Source organism: Lynx rufus, unplaced genomic scaffold, assembly GCF_022079265.1.
Source record: "Lynx rufus isolate CCGP_SWC_20201006 ecotype Redwood Valley unplaced genomic scaffold, mLynRuf1.p SCAF_2, whole genome shotgun sequence".
Classification (NCBI taxonomy): domain Eukaryota; kingdom Metazoa; phylum Chordata; class Mammalia; order Carnivora; family Felidae; genus Lynx; species Lynx rufus.
The window spans coordinates 62,405,213-62,425,458 of record NW_025814834.1 but is presented as its reverse complement, the minus strand read 5'-3'; the positions used below and the strand labels follow the sequence as shown (position 1 = coordinate 62,425,458).

At 38.3% G+C, this 20,246-nt stretch overlaps 1 non-coding gene across 1 annotated transcript; it reads left to right on the top strand.

Moving 5' to 3' along the window:
- The first annotated feature begins 16,930 nt into the window (after positions 1–16,930).
- LOC124516762 (U6 spliceosomal RNA) lies at positions 16,931–17,037 on the top strand. Its single transcript, XR_006963163.1, has one exon. It is a non-coding gene; the product is annotated as a U6 spliceosomal RNA (small nuclear RNA).
- Positions 17,038–20,246: the final 3,209 nt, after the last annotated feature.

Here is a 20,246-nt window from a genome sequence, read left to right as displayed (position 1 = left end):
GATCTCCCTAAACATGAGATCATGACCTGAGCCGAAATGAAAAGTTGGACACTCAACCAACTGAGCCACCCAGGCACCAACACTTGCTATTTCTTTTCACATCATTCTGACTGGTATGAGGTCATATATCCTGTTTTGGAAATTTTACTTTTATCATTGACTTATCTACTTTTGATTTGATACTTTAGCTATTTTTCGAACTGTTGAGTAGAAATATTTCTAACTTCCTATTTCTCTGTGTACAATGTAATTGTATACCTGCCTTGTTTCTAATTAAATATTTCTAAAAATAAGTTTAAAGGAAACATAAATAATTATAAAATTATGATTTTGAAGCTCTACAATAGTCATTGCCAAACTATAACTCCTAACATTACTTTAGAAATAGGGTTCACAGGGCTCGTGGGTGACTCAGTCAGTTAAGCATCCAGCTCTTGATTCTCTTGGGATTCTCTCTCTCCCTCTCTCTCTCTCTGCCCCTCCCCTGCTCTCTCTCTCTCAAAATAAATAAACAAAACAAACAAACAAACAAACAAGAAAACCAACTACACCATCTACAGATTGTTGATGTTATTCTTGGACTAGTCATAATGCCACAAACTCAAGAAGCAATTCTTAAATCAAGTATATGAGAAGGATTCAACCTGGAATCTCATAAAAGTCTTATGAGATTTTTCAAGGTAATATGCACATGACAAAACAAAACAAAAATCACATAGTCCAGAGGGTTGATAATGGAAAACATTATCTCCCTGTCCCTACCTTAGTCCCTCCCCACAGAATCAACCATTTTTTACTATTTCTAATTCTTCTAATGGTTTCCATCGTATCTATGGATAATTTACTTCTATCTTCTTTGGTTTATCATTATTGATAACATTTACTCTCTCCTTCTATGAAAGATGTGCATTTATTTCAGTTTTATCTCCCTTCTCTCTTACTTCTTCCAGTGATTATAATTGTATATTTAAATTTTTGTTGATTACCTTTTAAACTTTATACAATTAAACATCTATTTTTATGTGTCATTGACTTTTGATAGTATCTCTGCGAGGATACCTGACGTGAAGAAAACCAACAGGCTGAAGGATATTGTCAAGACAAACAAAATAACTGACCCTGGACAAAATAGAAATCATTCTGGGAATAGAACAGTTTCACTTAACTGCACCTTTGGTGTTCATGCTCTGAGCTGCTGTTTTTACATTTTGGTTCATCTGAAGATATGCCTCCATCCACTTCCTTTAACTTTCTTTATGTTTAAATGTCATACAAATACAGAAAAGGGCACAAATCAGAAGACTCAATTCAGTCAGTTATCAGAAAGTGAGCATCTGTATAAACATCTGTGCATGCAGTGGACCATTGTCAGCACACTAGAAGTGTCCCTCTTGTCCCTTCCCAATCACCGCCTTCCCAAAGACAAGCACTCTCATGACTCTGCTGGTAAATACCTCCTTGATTTTCTTTATAATTTTACCACTCATGTGCATTCCTAAACACTACAGTTAAATTTTGCCTCTTATAGTTAGGTTTTGGGAACTTATGTAGGTGGAATCATGTAGTAGGTAATCTTTTGGGTCTTGTTTCTTTTATTTAGTTTTATATTTGTGAGACTTATTTATGTTGTGTAATAGAAATGTAGTTCATTCCTTTTCATGACTATGTAGCATTCCAGTTTGTGAATATGGCATAACTGACTTAGCCATTCTGCTTTTGATAGAAAAATATGAATTCTTTCCAATTTGGGGCTATTTTGGACATTGCCACTGTGAACATTGTTCCAGGTCTCTTAGTGTATATTTGCATGCATTTCTGTGGGCTATGCACCTAGGTTTATGATTGCAGAGTTCTAAAGTACACATAACTGCACTTCAGTAGGTAATACCAAACTGTTTTCCTAAGTGATTTTACCAATTTACAGTCATGCCTGTGACATAAGAGAACTTCCAGTTCTTGCTATTATCAGCCTTCTTTATATAGGCACTCTAATGGGTATCTATTAGAATCTCACTTTGATTTATACCTTACATATCTCTAATTGATAATGATAACTGAGCACATTTTTATGTGTTTAGTGCCCATTTTAAATACCTTCTGTTGTGATACACCCATTTTTAATTGGGTTAACTATATTTTTTCTTTTTATTTGGAGAAATGTATTACATATAGTTAATTATATGTGTCGCAAGTATTTTCTCCACTAGATGCCTTGTCTTTGCATTCCCTTAAAATATCTTTTGATGAAAAATGTCTGTAATTTTAACATAGTACAACTTATCAATCTTTTCCTTGATTAGTACTTTTTAAAAGCATACTAAGAAATCTTGTCCGGCCCCAAAGTCATAGATATTTACCTTTAGGATCTTCTGGAGGCATTATTTCTTGCCTTTCATGTTTAGATCTTCTACCCAGCCAGAAGTGATTTTGTGTGAATGGTGTGCAGCAAGGGCCAATTTTCATATTTTCTCATAATGGAGATTCAACTGTTGTAGCCCCATTTAATGAAAAGGCCATCTTTTGCCTACTTCTCTAAAATACTACCATTTACGTAAATCAGGTAATAATGGATCTATTTCCAGATTCTCTGTTCTGTTGATCAGATATCCTTGTCTTAAATCCTGTACCTTTATAATAGGCCTTGGTATATGACAAAGCAAGTCTTCCAACATGGTTTTTCTTCTCTAAGAGACCCTTGATTAGTCTGGGCTCTTTGCATATTATAGATTCAAATAGTCAACTTATGGGGGTGGGGGGGAAACTGTTCATATTTCTTTGGAATCATCTTGAGTCTATAAGTCAATTTGGAAGGAATGGTCATGCCTAGAATATTGAGTTTTCCAAACTATAAGCATGATATATCCTTCTGTTTATTTAGTTATTCCTTCTCTTCTCTCAATAATGATTTATGATTTTATGTGAGAAATCTTACACACAGTTTATTAGTTTTATCCCCATATACCATATATAATTTGATATTATTTAACACTTTTTAATTTTTATGTATTAACTATTTGTTGCCTGTTCTAGACTAAATTTTTATGTCCCCCCCCCCCGGCAAATTCATGTTTAAATCTAATTCCCAACATGATGGTATTTGGTGGTGGGACCTTGGGGAGTGACTAAGTCATGTGAGTAGAGTCCTTATGAATGGGATCAGTGCCCTTTTAAAGAGACCCCAGAGACCTTGCTTTGCCTCTTCTACCACATGAGGACACAGTGAAAAGATGGCTGTCTGTTAACCAGCAAGTAGGTCCTCACCAGACACCAAATCTACTGGCACCTTGATATTGGACTTCCCATACCTCCAGAATTATGAGAGAGAAATTTATGTTAAGTCACATCTGTGGAATTCTGTTATAGCAGCCTGAACAGACTAAGATACTGCCATTGTATTAAAATGCAGTTGATATTTTGTATTTGAGATGCATCAACTTTGCTATGTCATTAATTCCAATAATCTGTAGATATTTTTGGATTTTCTGCATACACAATTATATCCTCTGTAAACTACTATAGACATGTTCTTCCTTTTTCATACTTCATACTTGTTTTTATACTTTGTTTTTTTCTTGACTTACTGTCTGTTTTATAATGCTTTTGCTGCATTATAAACCACCCCAAATTAAGCACATATTTTTTACAAGTCTGTGGGTTGGCTGAGTATTTATGCTGGTTTGAACTAGTCTTGCCAGTACTCATTTGTGCATCTGCACTTAGCTGCAGGTCAGCTAACCACTTTTGTTCGTGTTGACTGGGTTTCTCACATATCTAGGGCCACAGCAAGGACAGCTAGGCCAACTTAGTTCTACTCAACTTGGTCTCATCCTCTAATTTGTTATTATCCCCAATGGCAGTGCCAAAGTCTCTGAAAAAGATGGCTGGGGCAGGGTGAGGGGGGGCACGCTCTTGAGGCCCAGAACTGGCACATTGTCAATTTCACCATATTCTTTAAACCAAAACAAAATGTAGGACCAACCCCATTCAAGAGGGGCTTCAGAGTCCCATTACATTGCAAAGAATTACATACAAGAAACAATAAAGAATTCGTGTCATTTTTGTTTTAATCAAAATGCCACACTGACCTGGCTGGGATTTCCAGTACAAGGTTGTTTAGGATGGCTAATAGTAGGCACTCTTGTCTTTTTTTATAGTCTCAAAGAGGAAAGCTTTCAGTGTTTGATCATTAATTGTAATATTTGCTGTTCCTTTCTGTTCTCTAGAGGATTTTTTCCCTTATAAGTGGATGTTTGACTTTATCACATGCTTATGTTTTATACATGTAAATAATTCTATGATTTCACTCCTTTATTTTGTCAGTGTAGTGAGTTATGCTGATTTTCTAACATGAAACCAGCCTTGCATCCTTTCAGTACATACAGCTCTATCATGTTGTATTATCCTTTTACTGCATTTTGTTGCATTTGATTTATTAATTTTTTAAAAATGTATATCTGTGCCCATAATGAAATTAACATATACATTCTTAATTCTCATAATATCCCTGCTTGCTTTTTTGTGGAAGAGTTTGTGTAAGAATGACATTAGTTCTTTCTTAAAATAGTTTTAATTCACTACAGGAGCTATTTGTGTCTGCAGTTTTTATGAGGGAAAGTTTTAATTATGGATTAAATTTCTTTAATAATTTATGACTACTCATATCTTCTGTTTCTTCCTGTGTCAGTTTTGTTAGGTTTTAGTTTTCTAGAAGTTTGTCTCTTTTTTCTGCATTTTCAAGTTTGGTTAGAATTGCTCAACATATCTCTTAAGATATTTTTAGTATTGTAGAATCTGTCATAAGATCTCCTTTTTCATTCGCAATAGTGATAATTTGTGTTTTCTTTTTTCTTGACTGTTCTTGCCAGGTCTGTCAATCAGTGTTTTAAAGGAAACAACCTTTGATTTTGTTCATTTTTTTCATTATCTATTTGTTTCCCACTTTACTAACTTTTGCTCTTAGGTATATTATGTTTTTTCTTTGATAAAATTGGCTGTTATTTTTTCTAATCTCTTGGTATTTTAAGCCTTGTTTTCTAATATATTGATTTAAGCTATAATTTTCCGTCTAAGTATGGAATTAGTAGCAAATTAAAGTGTTTTTACTATTATGCAGTTATGGTTTCTTTTTTGCTCATGAGGTTTTCAGAAGTTTATTAATTTCTCAACATACAAAGATTATCTCCTATATTTTTGTTGAGTTCTACCTTAATTGTTCTTATGGCCAGAGAACAAATTCAGTATCATTTCAATGACTTTGATATTTATTGATACTTTATGACTCAGCATATGATTTCCATAATAAAACTTTATTAATAAATATTCCATATTTACTTAGAAAGAAGGTGTATTCTGCAGCCTCCTATATATACACAATAGGTCCAGTTTGTTAATAGTCCTCTTTTCCATGCTTACTGAATTTTTTTACTGCTGTTTCTATCAGGTAAGAGAACTATGTAAAAAATCTCCCACTATGATTGTGTACTTATCCATTTCTCCTTTTAGTTTTGGCAATTGTTTTCTCTATGTATATTAAGCCTATATCATTAGGTACATATACACACTTTTACCATTTTTTGGCTACCCAAGAAATTACAATATGCCTTCCTTGACTTAACCAAAATCTAGTATTACTTAATACTCTTACCCTATTCTTGAACAATTCAAGAATTCAAGGACCTTAAAACACTAACAATATTTCTATCTATATTATATATTCCTCCTTGATTATATTGCTTCTATTGTGGTATATTTCTAACTAGGCCAACATGGGGACTTGAACTCATGACTCCAAGATCAAGAGTCACATGCTCTACCGAATAAGCCAACCAGGTGCCCTATTGTGGTATATTTTAATTTCATATATATTTTAAATCCCACGAGACATTATTATTGTTCTCATAGCTCTTCGTTTCTTCCCACATCTCAGACCTTTATTCTGAGATCCATTTCCTTCTGCCTAAAGGGCACTTAGTATGTCCTTACTATGAGTTTGCTACTATAAGTTTTTACTTAACTAAAAATGTCTATATTGCATCTTAATTTTTGAAGGATATTTTTGATGAGTGCAGAATTCTATATTGGCAGTTATTTTTTCTTAGAACTCTAAAGATAGCACTTCATTATCTTCTGGTTCTCATTGTATCTGTTGAAAAGACAACTGTAATTCAAATTGTTCTTCCTATGAAGGTAATTTGTCTTCTTCCCTTATTGCTTTTAAGGGTTTCTCTTTATTTGGTTTCTAGCAGTTTTAACTTATGTGGTTCTCATTTATGTTTTCTTATTCTCTTGGTTATTATTTATTGCATATTGGAAATTATACTTGTGACATTGCTTGTAAAGATAATTTGAGACCCAGAATAATATTCCCTTCTTCCATAAAACAGTAGCATTTTCTGTGGGCACAAATAAATCAGGACCACTTTAATCCAACTCTAGAGCCTATGATGGTTGGAAACTGACCCGAAATCCTTGTTAGAACAGTAGACATCTGGTTTATTATCTCCTAAAGCGGAGCTCTTTACCATCCCAAGTCAGGGTGTGTGTGTGGGGAGGTGGGCGGGGGGGGGGGGTGCGCGGGGAAGATAGGTGTTTAAGACTCCAACTTTTGTCCCCTTCGTTGCTCTTCATTGTTTAGCCTCACAGCCTCTTAGTTGCCTTTTCTGAAATTGGCAAATTCCTTCCAGAAGAAAAGTTGCCCCCAGTGCCAAGTTCTTCTCTCAGAATTTCTGTTTTCTTCTAGACCTTGGTTCATTATTTTTTCATTCTCTTGCTAGCTTTCCAGTGCCTTCAATTAGGTATTTTTAAATCTTGTCCTAATTTACTATTTGGCTCAAGGAGAGGACAGTTTGAACTACCTAGGCCTTTATTACTGGAAGCAAGGTGACTTCTATCCATTTTTCATCTTCCAGAAATATATTAAAATCTTTCTTCCTTTGATGATTCACTCTTCTATTCTTATCATTATCTTGAGTTTATTCTTCTTAGTTCTAATTTACTGCTGTTTAAATAAGATTTCAAGAGGGGCTCCTGGGTGGCTCAGTCAGTTGAACATATGACTCTTTGTTTCAGCTCAGATCATGATCTTGCAGTTTGTGGGATTGAGCCCCATGTCAGGCTCTGTGCTGACAGTGCAGGGCCTGCTTGGGATTCTCTCTAAATTAATTAATTAATTAACAAACTTTAAAAATAAATAAGTAAATGAGATCTCAGGAAACAGGAGATACAAATGTGTGTGTGCTGTATCTGCCATGCTGTAACCTATCCTGCTTAAAATCATTAAGTAAATAATTTACAAATATTAATATTTGAATTATTTTTCTTAAAACAACTTTACTGAGATATAGTTCACATACAATACAATTCACCATTTCCAAGTATACAACTCTGTATATTTGAACTGATTAATAATAAATTATTTGTTTCACACAATTAATCTCCAGATATCACTGTCTTAAGACATTGTTGAGCTAATGTAGGAGTTTACAATAGAGAAAGAGAGCTGTGACATATACATAGGTATTTATAGTAGGAAATGGCAGAGTAAGAGCAGAGAGGGAGCATAGAGAAATGAAGGAATGATTCATGAAGAAATCAGCATTTAACCTGAATCTTGAATGGTGGCTTGAGCAGAGATGGACAGAGGTAGAACGAGCTGCCATCCCATAAAGTAAAACACAAGGGCAGCTGCTAGTCTTGGTGTGAATTAGAAGGAAAAAAAAAGTCCCTCCCACCCCCATTCTAAGCACCCTTGTACACCTACAGCAACCAAGTGTAATGAAAGAGCCCAGTCCGACTGAAGCATCCGGAAAAATTCAGGTCCTCTTCTTGTTTGACTGGAGCATAGTAAGTAAATAAAAGGTACCACTGGAGAAGTTGATTGTGGAGGACTTTGAATACTGTGCTATGAAGTTTGTACTCTATTTACTGGGCAACCAGAAACCACTGGGGATTGTGTTCAGAGGAATGCCATGAACAGAGCTGGAATTTGCAAAGAGCTTGTTGGCAGTAGTGCAAAGGGAGAAGTGAGAGGCAAGGAAATCAGTCGGAAGGCTTATGTGGCAGTTCAGCAAAAGGTATTAAAGACCTAAGCTAGAATGATGGAAGGAGAATAAAAGTGGTGTGAAATTAACACATCCAGTAAAAATGTCCTTTGCAGATTGGGTAGTAAGGGCTGGGGAAGCAATGGGTGGAGGAAGGATAAACTAAAGATGATCCCATGCAGAAGAAATGAGTTGAAATCTGGAATTTATCTGCAGTTTATCAGCTGGGTGACTGAGACAGTCACTTTAGTTTCCTGTGGCAGCTGGCTAATTTCCCAGAAATTCAGTGGTTAAAGGAAGGAAAGAGGAGGAAATATAATTCAAAGGGGTTGCAGGATTGGCCAGATTTGTAGGCTGGAAACAGGCTAAAGAGAAGGATTAGGATTAAGGTTTACACTGTGGATGGGAGAAAGTGATTTTTTTATGTTAATGAAGTCAATGAAATTCAAAGTTATATAAAAAATCAGTATAGTAACTAGACCTCAGACACTTGTTAATCATTAAAACAGGGTTTTTTTTTTATTATTTATTTTTTTGAGGGATAGAGAGAGAGCACAAGCAGGGGAGGGGCAGAGAGAGGGGGGAGACACAAAATCCAAAGTAGGCTCCAGGCTCTAAGCTGTCAGCACAGAGCCTGACACAGAGAAACATGAGATCATGACCTGAACCAAAGTCAGACACAACCAACTAAGCCACCCAGATGCCCCTAAAACAGTTTTTAAAAGGTGTTTTGCTGAAATCTGTGTTTATTGGTTTTCCACACTGCCAGTGTTCATTTGTGAGATTTCATAAGGTATTTATTGCCAGTTCCCTGATCACAGTTAAAATAACCTTCAAGAGAAAGGGATCGTTATGTCATATATACTATTTTATAGATATTTCAAAGTTCAGAGACTATCTCTAAAATAAATTTTTGGAGATTCCTTTTTTTAAAGTTACCTATGGTATTTCTTTTCTATGTAGCTATTATTGAATTACATTAGTCTTCATCCTAAGTCAAATTTGTATGAAGTAGAAATTTTGGAGAGATGTCGAGATATCTCCTCTCAAGTATTTTATTTGTATCCATGACTCACAATACCGCATCCAGTCACACCGAGTGGTTTGAATCATGGGCTGGTTATTGATCGGGTTACTTGGTTAAATGACTAACCTGGTCATCAGTTCAGACTATGTCTATGTGTAAACACCAGTTTGGCAGTTTAACGGAAGTACCCAGACAAATCATGTTTTCAGTATACTCAAGATACAAGGAAGAGAAGGAGTTTGTGTGTTGACACATGACATACGTGAACCAGTGACAACCTATGAATAAAATGAGGAGTTGGGGAGGGTCTATGCTTATTTAGTTAGTTGGGTACCCACTTACATGACCTCTGGTATTTACTGTTCTCCAAACCAACCCCTTGGTCAGTGACAGCAAAGAATGCTAGCCTTTGAGTCACACAGAATGTTTTCTTCATTCACACTCACTTGTGGTTTTACTGGGCCATGTATCATTCAAAACAAAAGGAGAGGGAAAAAAAAATCAAGCAAACAACGCAAGTCTTATTGCCACTCACATTACGATGTTAAAATCAAAGAAAATATTTCTGCCAATTAACCATCCCCTTGATAACTTTGGATGGTTGGCTGTTACTTGCCAGATTGATCTGGGGACGTAAAAATGACATGTCACTGCTCTGTACACCTGAAGGTTCTATTTTAGAACAATAAGAAGACTTAGAAAATACCAGGCCAACCCCACTCTTTTTACAGATGATGGAGCAGACAACCAGTGACTTATCCAGGGGTCACACTGAGTGAATAACAGAGTAAAAACAGAGTAAAATCTAGGTTAATTTATTCTACATTCTGGATTCTCTGTACCAGACTATCAGGCTTCCCATAATGTCCTATGATCTAGGACCAGCTTCACTTATACACAGGTTGAGTGGTTCTAAGCAGACAACTTGCTTAGAAAGAAGCGTTCTTCTTTCCAAAAATATTTCCCTAATTCTCCCGACATGTAAGATGTTGCTACCAGGCCTATTGCCTTCCAAGAACTCTACGGATGTTTACAGAGATAATCCGAAAGCCATTATTGAAATAAAAATATTTAATACATTTATTTGATGCAACTTCACTAGCATTCTCCCATGTGGTCTTCACACCAGCTATGCTAAGTAGGTAAAAAGCATAAATGGGAAGTTCAGAAAGGTCACGCTATCTGGCCGCCGTCAGAGAGCTAGTAGGGAGGAGCAATATGCAAATCCAGCTGTGGCGGAGTCCAGCAGGCTCTTTCCAGGAGTCAAACAGTCCTTTAAGGAATGCTGATGGTTAACTGACAGTCTGTCTGGGGTCAGAGTAACCAAACTGAAGTTTAATATAGACTATGCTGATGCCTTCATTGAATTTTTGTTGAAGAATAACATAACTGACATGCACTGAGTGGTTATTATATGCCAAGCCCTGTGCTTGACCCCTCTTGCTCCATTTAACCTTCACACTAACCTATCAGATATATATTATCATCGTTATACCATTTTCACAGGAAAGTGAGGTGTGTAAAGTTTCAGTGACGTGCCCAAGACCCTGCAGTTTGGTGGCACCAGCACGTGAGCCCAGGCAGTTTGACTCCAGAGTGTCCTTTAATCCCTATTCCGTGCTGCCATGTAACACCTGCAACCTCAGTACGAGGCCCGCAGAGAGGGTCAAGTGGTGACTCTGTCAAGAAAGTTGAATAGAAGGGCACCTGGGTGGCTCAGTTGGTTAAGCGTCTGACTCTTGATTTCAGCTCAGGTCATGATCTCACAGTTTGGTTCGTGAGTCTGAGCCCCATATCAGGCTCCATGCTGACAATGCAGAGTCTGCTTGGAAATCTCTCTCTCCCCTCCCTCTCTCTGCCCTTCCCCACTTGCTTGCATGCTCTCTCAAAAATAAATACATAAACTTAAAAAAAATCGTTAGAAGAGAAAGTTGAATAGATTACCAAAGACTCGATTGAAGCCAAGTTGAGAAGAAACTTGAAGCTTTCAGACAACGATTGGTTTTTATAGGAAGTTAGTGGAGGTCTTGAAGCACTGTGGAATAGCCTTGATGGGGATTTGCAGAGATATTCCTGATATCTTGGTGAAAGTTAACAAGGCAACGGGAAAAATGGTGGTGAGCTTTCTATTTGGAGACCAACCTGAGCCATCTTTCATCCTAAAGAAGGCAAAAAAATATAGTCACAATTTACACTTTTTTTTGTAATTGGTTTCTCAAATGAGCTAACTTCTGAGAGCTGGTCCTGAAACAGTGAACCAGGAAAAATAAGTTTGTTGGAGACTGAGAGGCAATAAAAAATCTGGGGCATGTTGTGCAAAGGCAGCTATAGGCACACAGCACCAAGAGTGCCCATGGGCAAAGGGAAGCTGAGAGGATAAAGGGAAATAGGAAAACTCCGCTGACTCTCAATTCTGGCTGTGGTTCTGATTCTAAAAAGTCTTATTGGAGCACAGACACAGCCATTCGTTTACATATAGTCCATGGCTGCTCCCACACCACAATGGCAGGCCTGCAAAGCCTAAACTATTACCACCTTGCCCTTTACAGAAGTTTGCCAACCCCTGCTCTAGACCTGTTACCCAAAGAACTGGAGGGAAAACTTTTTTTACCACTTTCCAGCCATTCTTGGGGGACACCAAATAGGTTTGGCCTCATGAAAACTCCTTGGACAAGAAGCCCAGCAATATGGTTCTATTGCCTTTTTCTTTTTTAGGTTGCATGATTATACTATACTATATAAATGGAACTATAGAATATAAGCCCATGATGTAATCCTATCTGATGAACTGTGTATTGATCAACAACTGTGGGAAGAAGGAAGGCAGCATGGAGTACTTAACAGATCACCAAGAACTCTTCAAAAAAGAAAGGAGAAAGCATGGTTGAAGGGGCTGGAAAGAGAAAAAGCAGAGAGAATCCTCTCAAAGCTGTAGTTTCCTCACCTATCAAGTGAGGGCATTGGGCTTCTCCATGGGGCCTCTGAGGACCCTCAATCATTAGCTTCTTTGGCTTTTCCTGAACCATCACAAAATCCCAAGACTTTATGCCCTGAAATCTAGCATCCTGCATTAACTCCCATTCAGTATGCCAGGTCTCTCCAGTCACTCATTACCATTCTAACATTTTTAGTTTTTTGTGTTTTTTTTTAATTTTTTTTTCAACGTTTATTTATTTTTGGGACAGAGAGACAGAGCATGAATGGGGGAGGGGCAGAGAGAGAGGGAGACACAGAATCGGAAACAGGCTCCAGGCTCTGAGCCGTCAGCCCAGAGCCTGACGCGGGGCTCGAACTCCCGGACCGCGAGATCGTGACCTGGCTGAAGTCGGACGCTTAACCGACTGCGCCACCCAGGCGCCCCTAACATTTTTAGTTTCTATATGTGTAATATGTCTGAGTGATTTAACAACTTTTAATTATTAGCAAATCTGTATCTTTTCACCAATATTTATATATAAGCTTAATATAACAAGAAACTAATGTTTTCTGAGCACCGAAAGATCCCAAAGTTCTATAAAACCTCATCAGTATATTCTTTTATTTTATTTTTAATTTTTTTTAATGTTGATTTATTTTTGAGAGAGAGAGCCAGAGCATGAGTGGGGGAGGGGCTGAGAGGGAGACAGAGACACAGAATCCAAAGCAGGCTCCAGGCTCGGAGCTGTCAGCACAGAACCCGACACGGGGCTCAGCTCACAAGGCTCGAACCCACAAGCTGTAAGATCGTGACCTGAGCCAAAATCGGACACTTAACCAACTGAGCCACCCAGGTGCCCCTAGCAGTATATTCTTAACAACTAACTGCAGGCTAACCCATCCATTTTGGGTCAGGAGTGGCTAATAATTGTACATGCAACTGTGTAGCTATAGGTTCTTGACAATCATAGCAAATAATCATATGACCAAATAGCAGCTCAACTGAGATTTAAAAGTTGCCATGGCTCTCTGAAGAGATGTAATAGAAATTAACTGTGTATCTCTTATGTCTATATCATAGAGCCAAGAAATAGGGCTTGAGTTTATTTTTAAAATATATTCATGTATTCAGCAAATATGTATTAAATGACTACTCTGTGCCAGGAATTAAATTCACACCCCCAACTATGCAACTGTACTATACATGAAACCCTTACATTATTTTGCGTTTCTTTTATTTCCACGTTCCTGTTAAAAATAAGCCACACTGAGCAAGTTCTGTGATTTTTCTGCTCAATGCAGAGCTGTCCACTTGAGATCTTCACACAAAGATCACAGAGGGGAAAATCCCTTCCTGCAAGGACATCAGAGGTGTTACTCGTCTCGTAATGGCTTTAGCTTCAGGGGGTCAGAATGTCACATCATATTTAAACAATACTTCAGTAATGGTGTTCACTTTTCTCATCCCATTGATAAGCGGAAAGGAAGCTGGCATGTTTAGCTTCAGGATATGTGTGAAAAAAGCCCTGAGAATGAGAGAAACGGATGGGGGGGGGGGCACAGAAACCTAGTTGTTCCCTTTACCTGCAGAGAACAGAGAGAGAAGGGAGAGCCGCTTTTCCTTCTTCAGAAATAAAAGAGAGATCAGAGGAGGCTCTTGGGGCCTAACCCAACCCAGGAGAAGTCAGAATAACGAGTGCTAAACCAGTGCTTCTCCAGCTGCCTCCGGCTGGTCTGGGAGTATCAGAGCCACCTAGGGAGCTTGCTAAAGATGCCCTTTTCCTGGGCCCACCCAGACCTAGGTGAGCAGAACCTTTGGAGGTCGGGTGAGGGGAAATCTGTACCCTGAGTGACTCCCATGCACAAAAAAGTATGAGAACCTTTGTTGCAAATCTTGATAGATTGAATTAATTTACAAGTCCTTAACTTTGAATGAAATGAAACATTGTTTTAAACCAGTGTGGAAGGTATTAGAGTGGAGTTTATTAAAACTCAAGTCCTTAAGATGCCATCTTGAGCGACAAAAATTAACCTAGGACCGGGTGTCCGACTTGCCTTCTTCTGCCCTCCTCATTCCAAACTCCCTCCCGCTCTCCCCACTCCTCCATCCTCCTATTCTTCCTTTCTTTCCATGGTTTAGGCCTTAGAACTAAAAACTAACTGCAGCAGCAGCCACACAAAGACTAAAGGTCAGATTCAGAGCAGGAGTAGGCTTTTCTAACTTAAGGTTGACGAAATGTCTCTGAAAAGAAATGTCTCTGCCTTGCAGAGAAGGCAAAACATGTGCATTTCTGTTGTAGACACTTTTTAATATGTATTACCTTCAGTCTGTAAAAATTAACAAGACTGGAAAGTTTATCCCTGAAATAGGAACTTTCTTCGAAAGTATATCAGAAGCTCAACTTCTTAATAATTATCACAACAATGTGTGCTATTATCACACTACTATGAGAATGGGATTGTCCCCAGTCTCTCTAACACATTCTTGTGCTGTCTAAGCAGATTGACACCCAGTGGTCCCTTCCATCCTCATTCTGCTCGCAGAAGCCTTTTGCTCCATTGGCAACTCTCCCATCCATAGCCAGGTCCTCTCTCTACCTTCCCAACTTACCTATTGTCCCTGCACTCCTTCTACACACTCTGCCTGCTTTTAGAAAGAGAGATGCCCTCCAATTTCATGCCACCTATAGGAGACAGCACCCAAATCAGATGTTCAATGTAAACACAGCTCCCTCTGGCCAAGGCCTTTCTTGTTCCTCTCTCTGCCCCCCACCCCGTTTAAGTTCACAGTTTTACTCCTAGGCCCTTTAGTTTTCTCCGAATACTGTCCTTTCCATACATTATTGAAAACATTTCCCAAATGAAACAGAGCTTCCTTTGGGAACATTAGGTTAAACAAAAGGCATTTAATGAGAAAGCCATTTCAAATCACTCTTTAAGTACAAGTACCACCTGGACTTTGAAGAAAGAGAGCAGTTGGCCTCACAATATTGTCTTATGGGGGTAACCAAGTCAGGTTTTAAATTACACCAAAATAAGGAAGAAGGATGAGTGAGAGAGCAGTATGAGAATGTGTGTTTAATCCTCAAGAACAGTCTTTCCTATGTCCCTCCTGACTATATGGAAAATACATGTGGGGGGGCGCCTGGGTGGCGCAGTCGGTTAAGCGTCCGACTTCAGCCAGGTCACGATCTCGCGGTCCGTGAGTTCGAGCCCCGCGTCGGGCTCTGGGCTGATGGCTCAGAGCCTGGAGCCTGCTTCCGATTCTGTGTCTCCCTCTCTCTCTGCGCCTCCCCCATTCATGCTCTGTCTCTCTCTGTCCCAAAAATAAATAAACGTTGAAAAAAAAAAAAAAATTAAAAAAAAAAAAAAAAAAAAAAAAAGAAAATACATGTGGGTGTTAAGGTGCTTTTTACATATGTACATTGTAATGGTAAAGTGAGAAAAGAAAATGGAAACTATGCAGGAACTAATTCAGCACAAGCTATTGGTTAATAGCTGAGAGAAGAAAAACACTAGGGAGAACTTTAAATCAGACCATGTGAGAAGGCCATCTGTAACTTAATATTTTAATTCGTGCCCCCCCAAAAAACATCTATATGAAAAAATAATAAAATGTAAATAGAAAACTTTTCCTACTGAAGAATGAAATTGCTTTCCAAATAGTCAGAAAGGGAGAGGAGAGAGAACACTTAAACATGTTATATTACTGTCTAGTAAATCCATTCTCATTTATCCATACTAATGAAGTGTTAAAACAAAAAAAGAAAGAAACAACAAGCTCAAAATGGAGTCACTTGTGCTAAACCCCATGCCAGCAAACCAAGACTTAATACCTAACCTAACTGCAGTTTCAGCCTCCCCCAGGAATATAATCTTAACCAGTCAATCTGGAATTACCAGGTCAGCACTAGTGAGGTAATCTGCCTAATAGACCCCAGCCTTCCTCCAAAGGAAGGTGACTTTGCCTGAAATAATCCATTCTTTGCTAGAATAACTCTCTTGCCCCACCTCCTTCTGCCTATAAAAGTCTTCCATTTTGTACAGCTCCCTGGAGCTCCTTTCTTTTTCTTTCTTGTTTTGTTCGTTTAAGATTTTTTATTTTTTAAGTAATCTCTACACCCAATGTGGGGTTCAAGATATTAAGAGTTGTGCATTCCACTGATTGCACCAGTCAAGCACCCTACGAGCTCCTTTCTATCTGCTAGATGGTATACTGCCTGACTCATGAATTGTTGAATAAAGCCAATTAGATCTTCACATTTGCTCAGCTGAATTTTGTTTAACAGAAGGAAAATAGGACATCAGCTAAAATAGCATTAGTGTTAGATTTTGTAATATATTTTGAATTACTCATTTTAACAGGGATGGGTGAGCACCTGGGTGGCTCATCAGTTAAGCGTCCAACTTCGGTTCAGGTCATGATCTCATGGTTCGTGAGTTCAAGCCCCGTGTCAGGCTCTGTGCTGACAGCTCAGAGCCTGGAGCCTGCTTGGGATTCTGTGTCTCCTTCTCTCGCTGCCCTTCCCCCACTCACACATGCGTGCACACGTGTGCGGGCACACTCTCTCTCTCTCTCAAAAGCAAATAAACATTAAAAAAAAATTTTTTAACAGGGATGGGTGTTCTGAGAATTTACCAGAATCCAAACTAAATATTCATTTAATCAGGAAACATTTAGCATATTCTTACTATGCGTAGAACATGCAACAAAGTGCCATGGGTATGGCAAAGACTCAGCCTTACGACTTAGCTTAGAACACTCTTCCACATTTATATAACATGTGTCCCAAAATGAATTTCATATATTATTCATTCAGTGTATTCGTCCATTCATTCTTGTATTCATCCATTCAGTGAATCTTGATCAAACACTTCCTGTGTGCCAAGCACTGTTCTAGGCCTTGGGATGCACCAATAAGCCAATAGATAGAAACAGACAAAAAGCATGCTCACTTTGGCAGCATGTACACTAAAACTAAAACAATACACAGAAAATTGGTGTGGTCCCTGCACAAGGATGACACGCAAATTTGTAAAACATCCCATGTTAAAAAACAAAACAAAAACAGACAAAAAGCTCTGCCCCTTTGCTCCCACGGAGCTTTATTTAGGTTGAGGGACAGCCAATAAGCAAGCAGCACAATAAATGTCAACTACATAGTGTGTCTGGAGTGACCAAACATTCTGGTGGTTTGTTCAAGATAGTCTCAGATTATATATATTGTTCTGTCCCCACCCCATTCCAGTTAACGCTCCCTTTCACCTTCAAAAGTGTTCCATTTGGCCAATAAATTGGTCACTCTAAGTATGTTTGAAGATGATACATGGAGAATGGGGAGAGCAGAGAATGGATTGCAGGTTAACAAGGTGGTCAGGGTGGGTCCTATGGAACCAGGAATATTTGAGCTAAGATTTGAACAGTATGAGAGTTGGTCAAGAGCATATGATTTTAAAAGTCTGTATCCTTATTATAAAACATTGAACTAATATACTTTTTCATGCTTTTCTTCAGCCTATATAAGCTTTTATTTTTTTTATTTTTTTATTTTTTTTTATTTATTTTTTTAACATTTATTTATTTTTGAGACAGAGAGAGACAGAGCATGAACAGGGGAGGGGCAGAGAGAGAGGGAGACACAGAATCTGAAACAGGCTCCAGGCTCTGAGTGGTCAGCACAGAGCCCAGCCTATATACGCTTTTAAAGCAATTTTTTTTTTCAACGTTTATTTATTTTTGGGACAGAGAGAGACAGAGCATGAACGGGGGAGGGGCAGAGAGAGAGGGAGACACAGAATCGGAATACGCTTTTAAAACATAAAATGGTGTTATATTGCTCGTAGTATAAGGCATCTTTGAATCACTAACTTATCCTGGCCAGTTCCACATCAGCGTATACACACAGTAGTCCACTGTGTACTCATACTGCTTTCCCACTGCTGCAAGACTCTCCATCTACATTGATTCTGCTCTAGTGAAAGAAGGGAGTGGCAAATTTGGGGGAGGGACCGAGAAAAGGAGGCCAGGGATTAAGCCTTTCTTGGTAATCAAATCTATGCTAAGTCTCCATGCTTCTTGCAGGCTACAGCAAGTTTCTAGAGTAAAAATATACAGAGATAGCAAGGGTAACCACAAAGCAAGCAAAGCAGATTAGGAATGCTTTAAGAATATTTCTCCAAAATGTAGAAATTGATCGTCTCAACAGAAGGAAAATCAGTTAGTGAATTCAGTTGAGAGATTTCATTGAAATAATATGAAAGCACTTGGTTCAGTTCCCTTCTTCACTGGGGTCCATTCCTTTCCCCCTGCAAATGGGAAAGAGGGGGGTAGGTGTCACTGATGAGAAGGGTTAATTTCAATTTTTTTCTCCTCCTTCCTGACCCCACCCCACCCCCATCTGAAGACTGGACCATCCTGATGACACAACAAGCTAAGGGTATCTATTCTTAGGGATAAAAGCCTGGGAACGAGGTCATGATTTATGATAGAAACACTTCTCCCTGACCAGCATATTGTAAGCTCCAGTTGATCAAGTTATGTCATTACAAGTTAAGTGGGCAATTAATTTCTTTGAGAGATACTAATTTGACAATGACAGTACGTTTTATGTACAATCTGTCACCAGGCACTAGTTTGGTAAAGAGGCCATATCACTAAGGCATGTATAGAACTAGACTCGGAATATTATAGCAATTGATTCTTCTCTTTGATGATTTATTATTATTGTAAAAGCATATAGGCTGGTACTTGGTGTTCAGGACTTTAAAACAATCAGATTGAAAAGTGAAAAAATAATCCATCATATGAACATTGTAGTGTATTATACAGATGTAGTCATCATCTGGCTTTTTCCAAATAGTATAAACGTGGGGGCACCTGGGTGGCTCAGTCAGTTAAGGGTCCACCTCAGGCTCAGGTCATGATCTCACCGTTAGTGAGTTCGAAACCCGCGTTAGGCTCTGTGCTGATAGCTCAGAGCCTGGATCCTGCTTCAAGTTCTGTGTCTCCCTCTCTCTCTGCCACTCCTCTATTCGTGCTTTCTCTCTCTGTGTCCTTCTCTCTCTCTCTCACTCAAAAATAAATAAACATTAAAAAACAAAAACCAAATAGTTTCAGCGTGTTCCCCAAGTCTCAGGAGGACAGAGGTCCAAGGCTGGAGCCCTCTATTTGTCAGCCTTGTGTTTGGGGTAGGTAGACACAGACCAATATATAACTCATAGAAAGAGGAGGGGAAAGCATTTAACAAATAGGATAAATCCTTGTTAAATTAAATTTTTCTAATTTAGAGTATATAGGACTTTCCGTGGTTCAAATAAAATTCCCTCTGAATTGTCAGAGTCTTAATTCATGAATAAGAAGAATCTGACTAACTTTAGTAGCTTTTCCAAATTAAGAGTTCAGGGAAATACGACGTGCACTCAGAGCGTGAGTGCAGCAAGCAATTCATTCTCATAAAGCAGTGTGCTTGTAGTTTGTAATAGAAGTCTGCCATGAACTACAGTGCTTTCAGTAATGACTTCGTTTGCTTACTAGAGTCTGTTTTATATCAGATGGTACTTTATGTTGAATAAAGTATGCTTTTCTTGAAAATTTCTATAATTTAGGCCTCATACCAGCCAGACTGTCTACAGTGCACACATACCCCATTCTAAACTAATGAAATTTGCCGGCACAAGCACCATCATACAAAGCAATGTAAAATAACACGAGTGTGTTAGCGTATAGATCGCAAACTAAAACCACGTGGGAAATTTTGGGAAAAAACAGAATCGGTGTCTGTCCCTAATTCCTCATAGTAAATGTCCTTCCCTTTGAACCTTTCTCTGTTATTAGACAAGAAGAGAAAGATCAGGTGAAAGTGACGAGAAATAAGAACAGACAAAGCTAGGATGAAAAAAAAGTTTGCCAACCACCTGCCAGATGGGAAAATCCTTACAGTTCATGAGCATCTGAATTGCCCAAGGTTTTTTACAGAGAAACATACATTCTACATCGAAGATAAATTGCCCGAGTCTCAGACTCACAAAATCTCTAAGATCCACCTAATGCTCTAAAAAAAAAAAAAAAAGTAGGAATACATACATCTCTATTTTTACTTCATAATCTGAGCTAGAGAAGATTTACTGCAGCATTATTTTCCAGGGCTCATTACCTCATAGTTAATTAGCTAACATTTGTAAAGTGCTTTGAAGATGAAAAGCATCATATAAATGCTAAGAATTATTAACTAATATGAGAGGAAAATCATAAAATAGATACATTG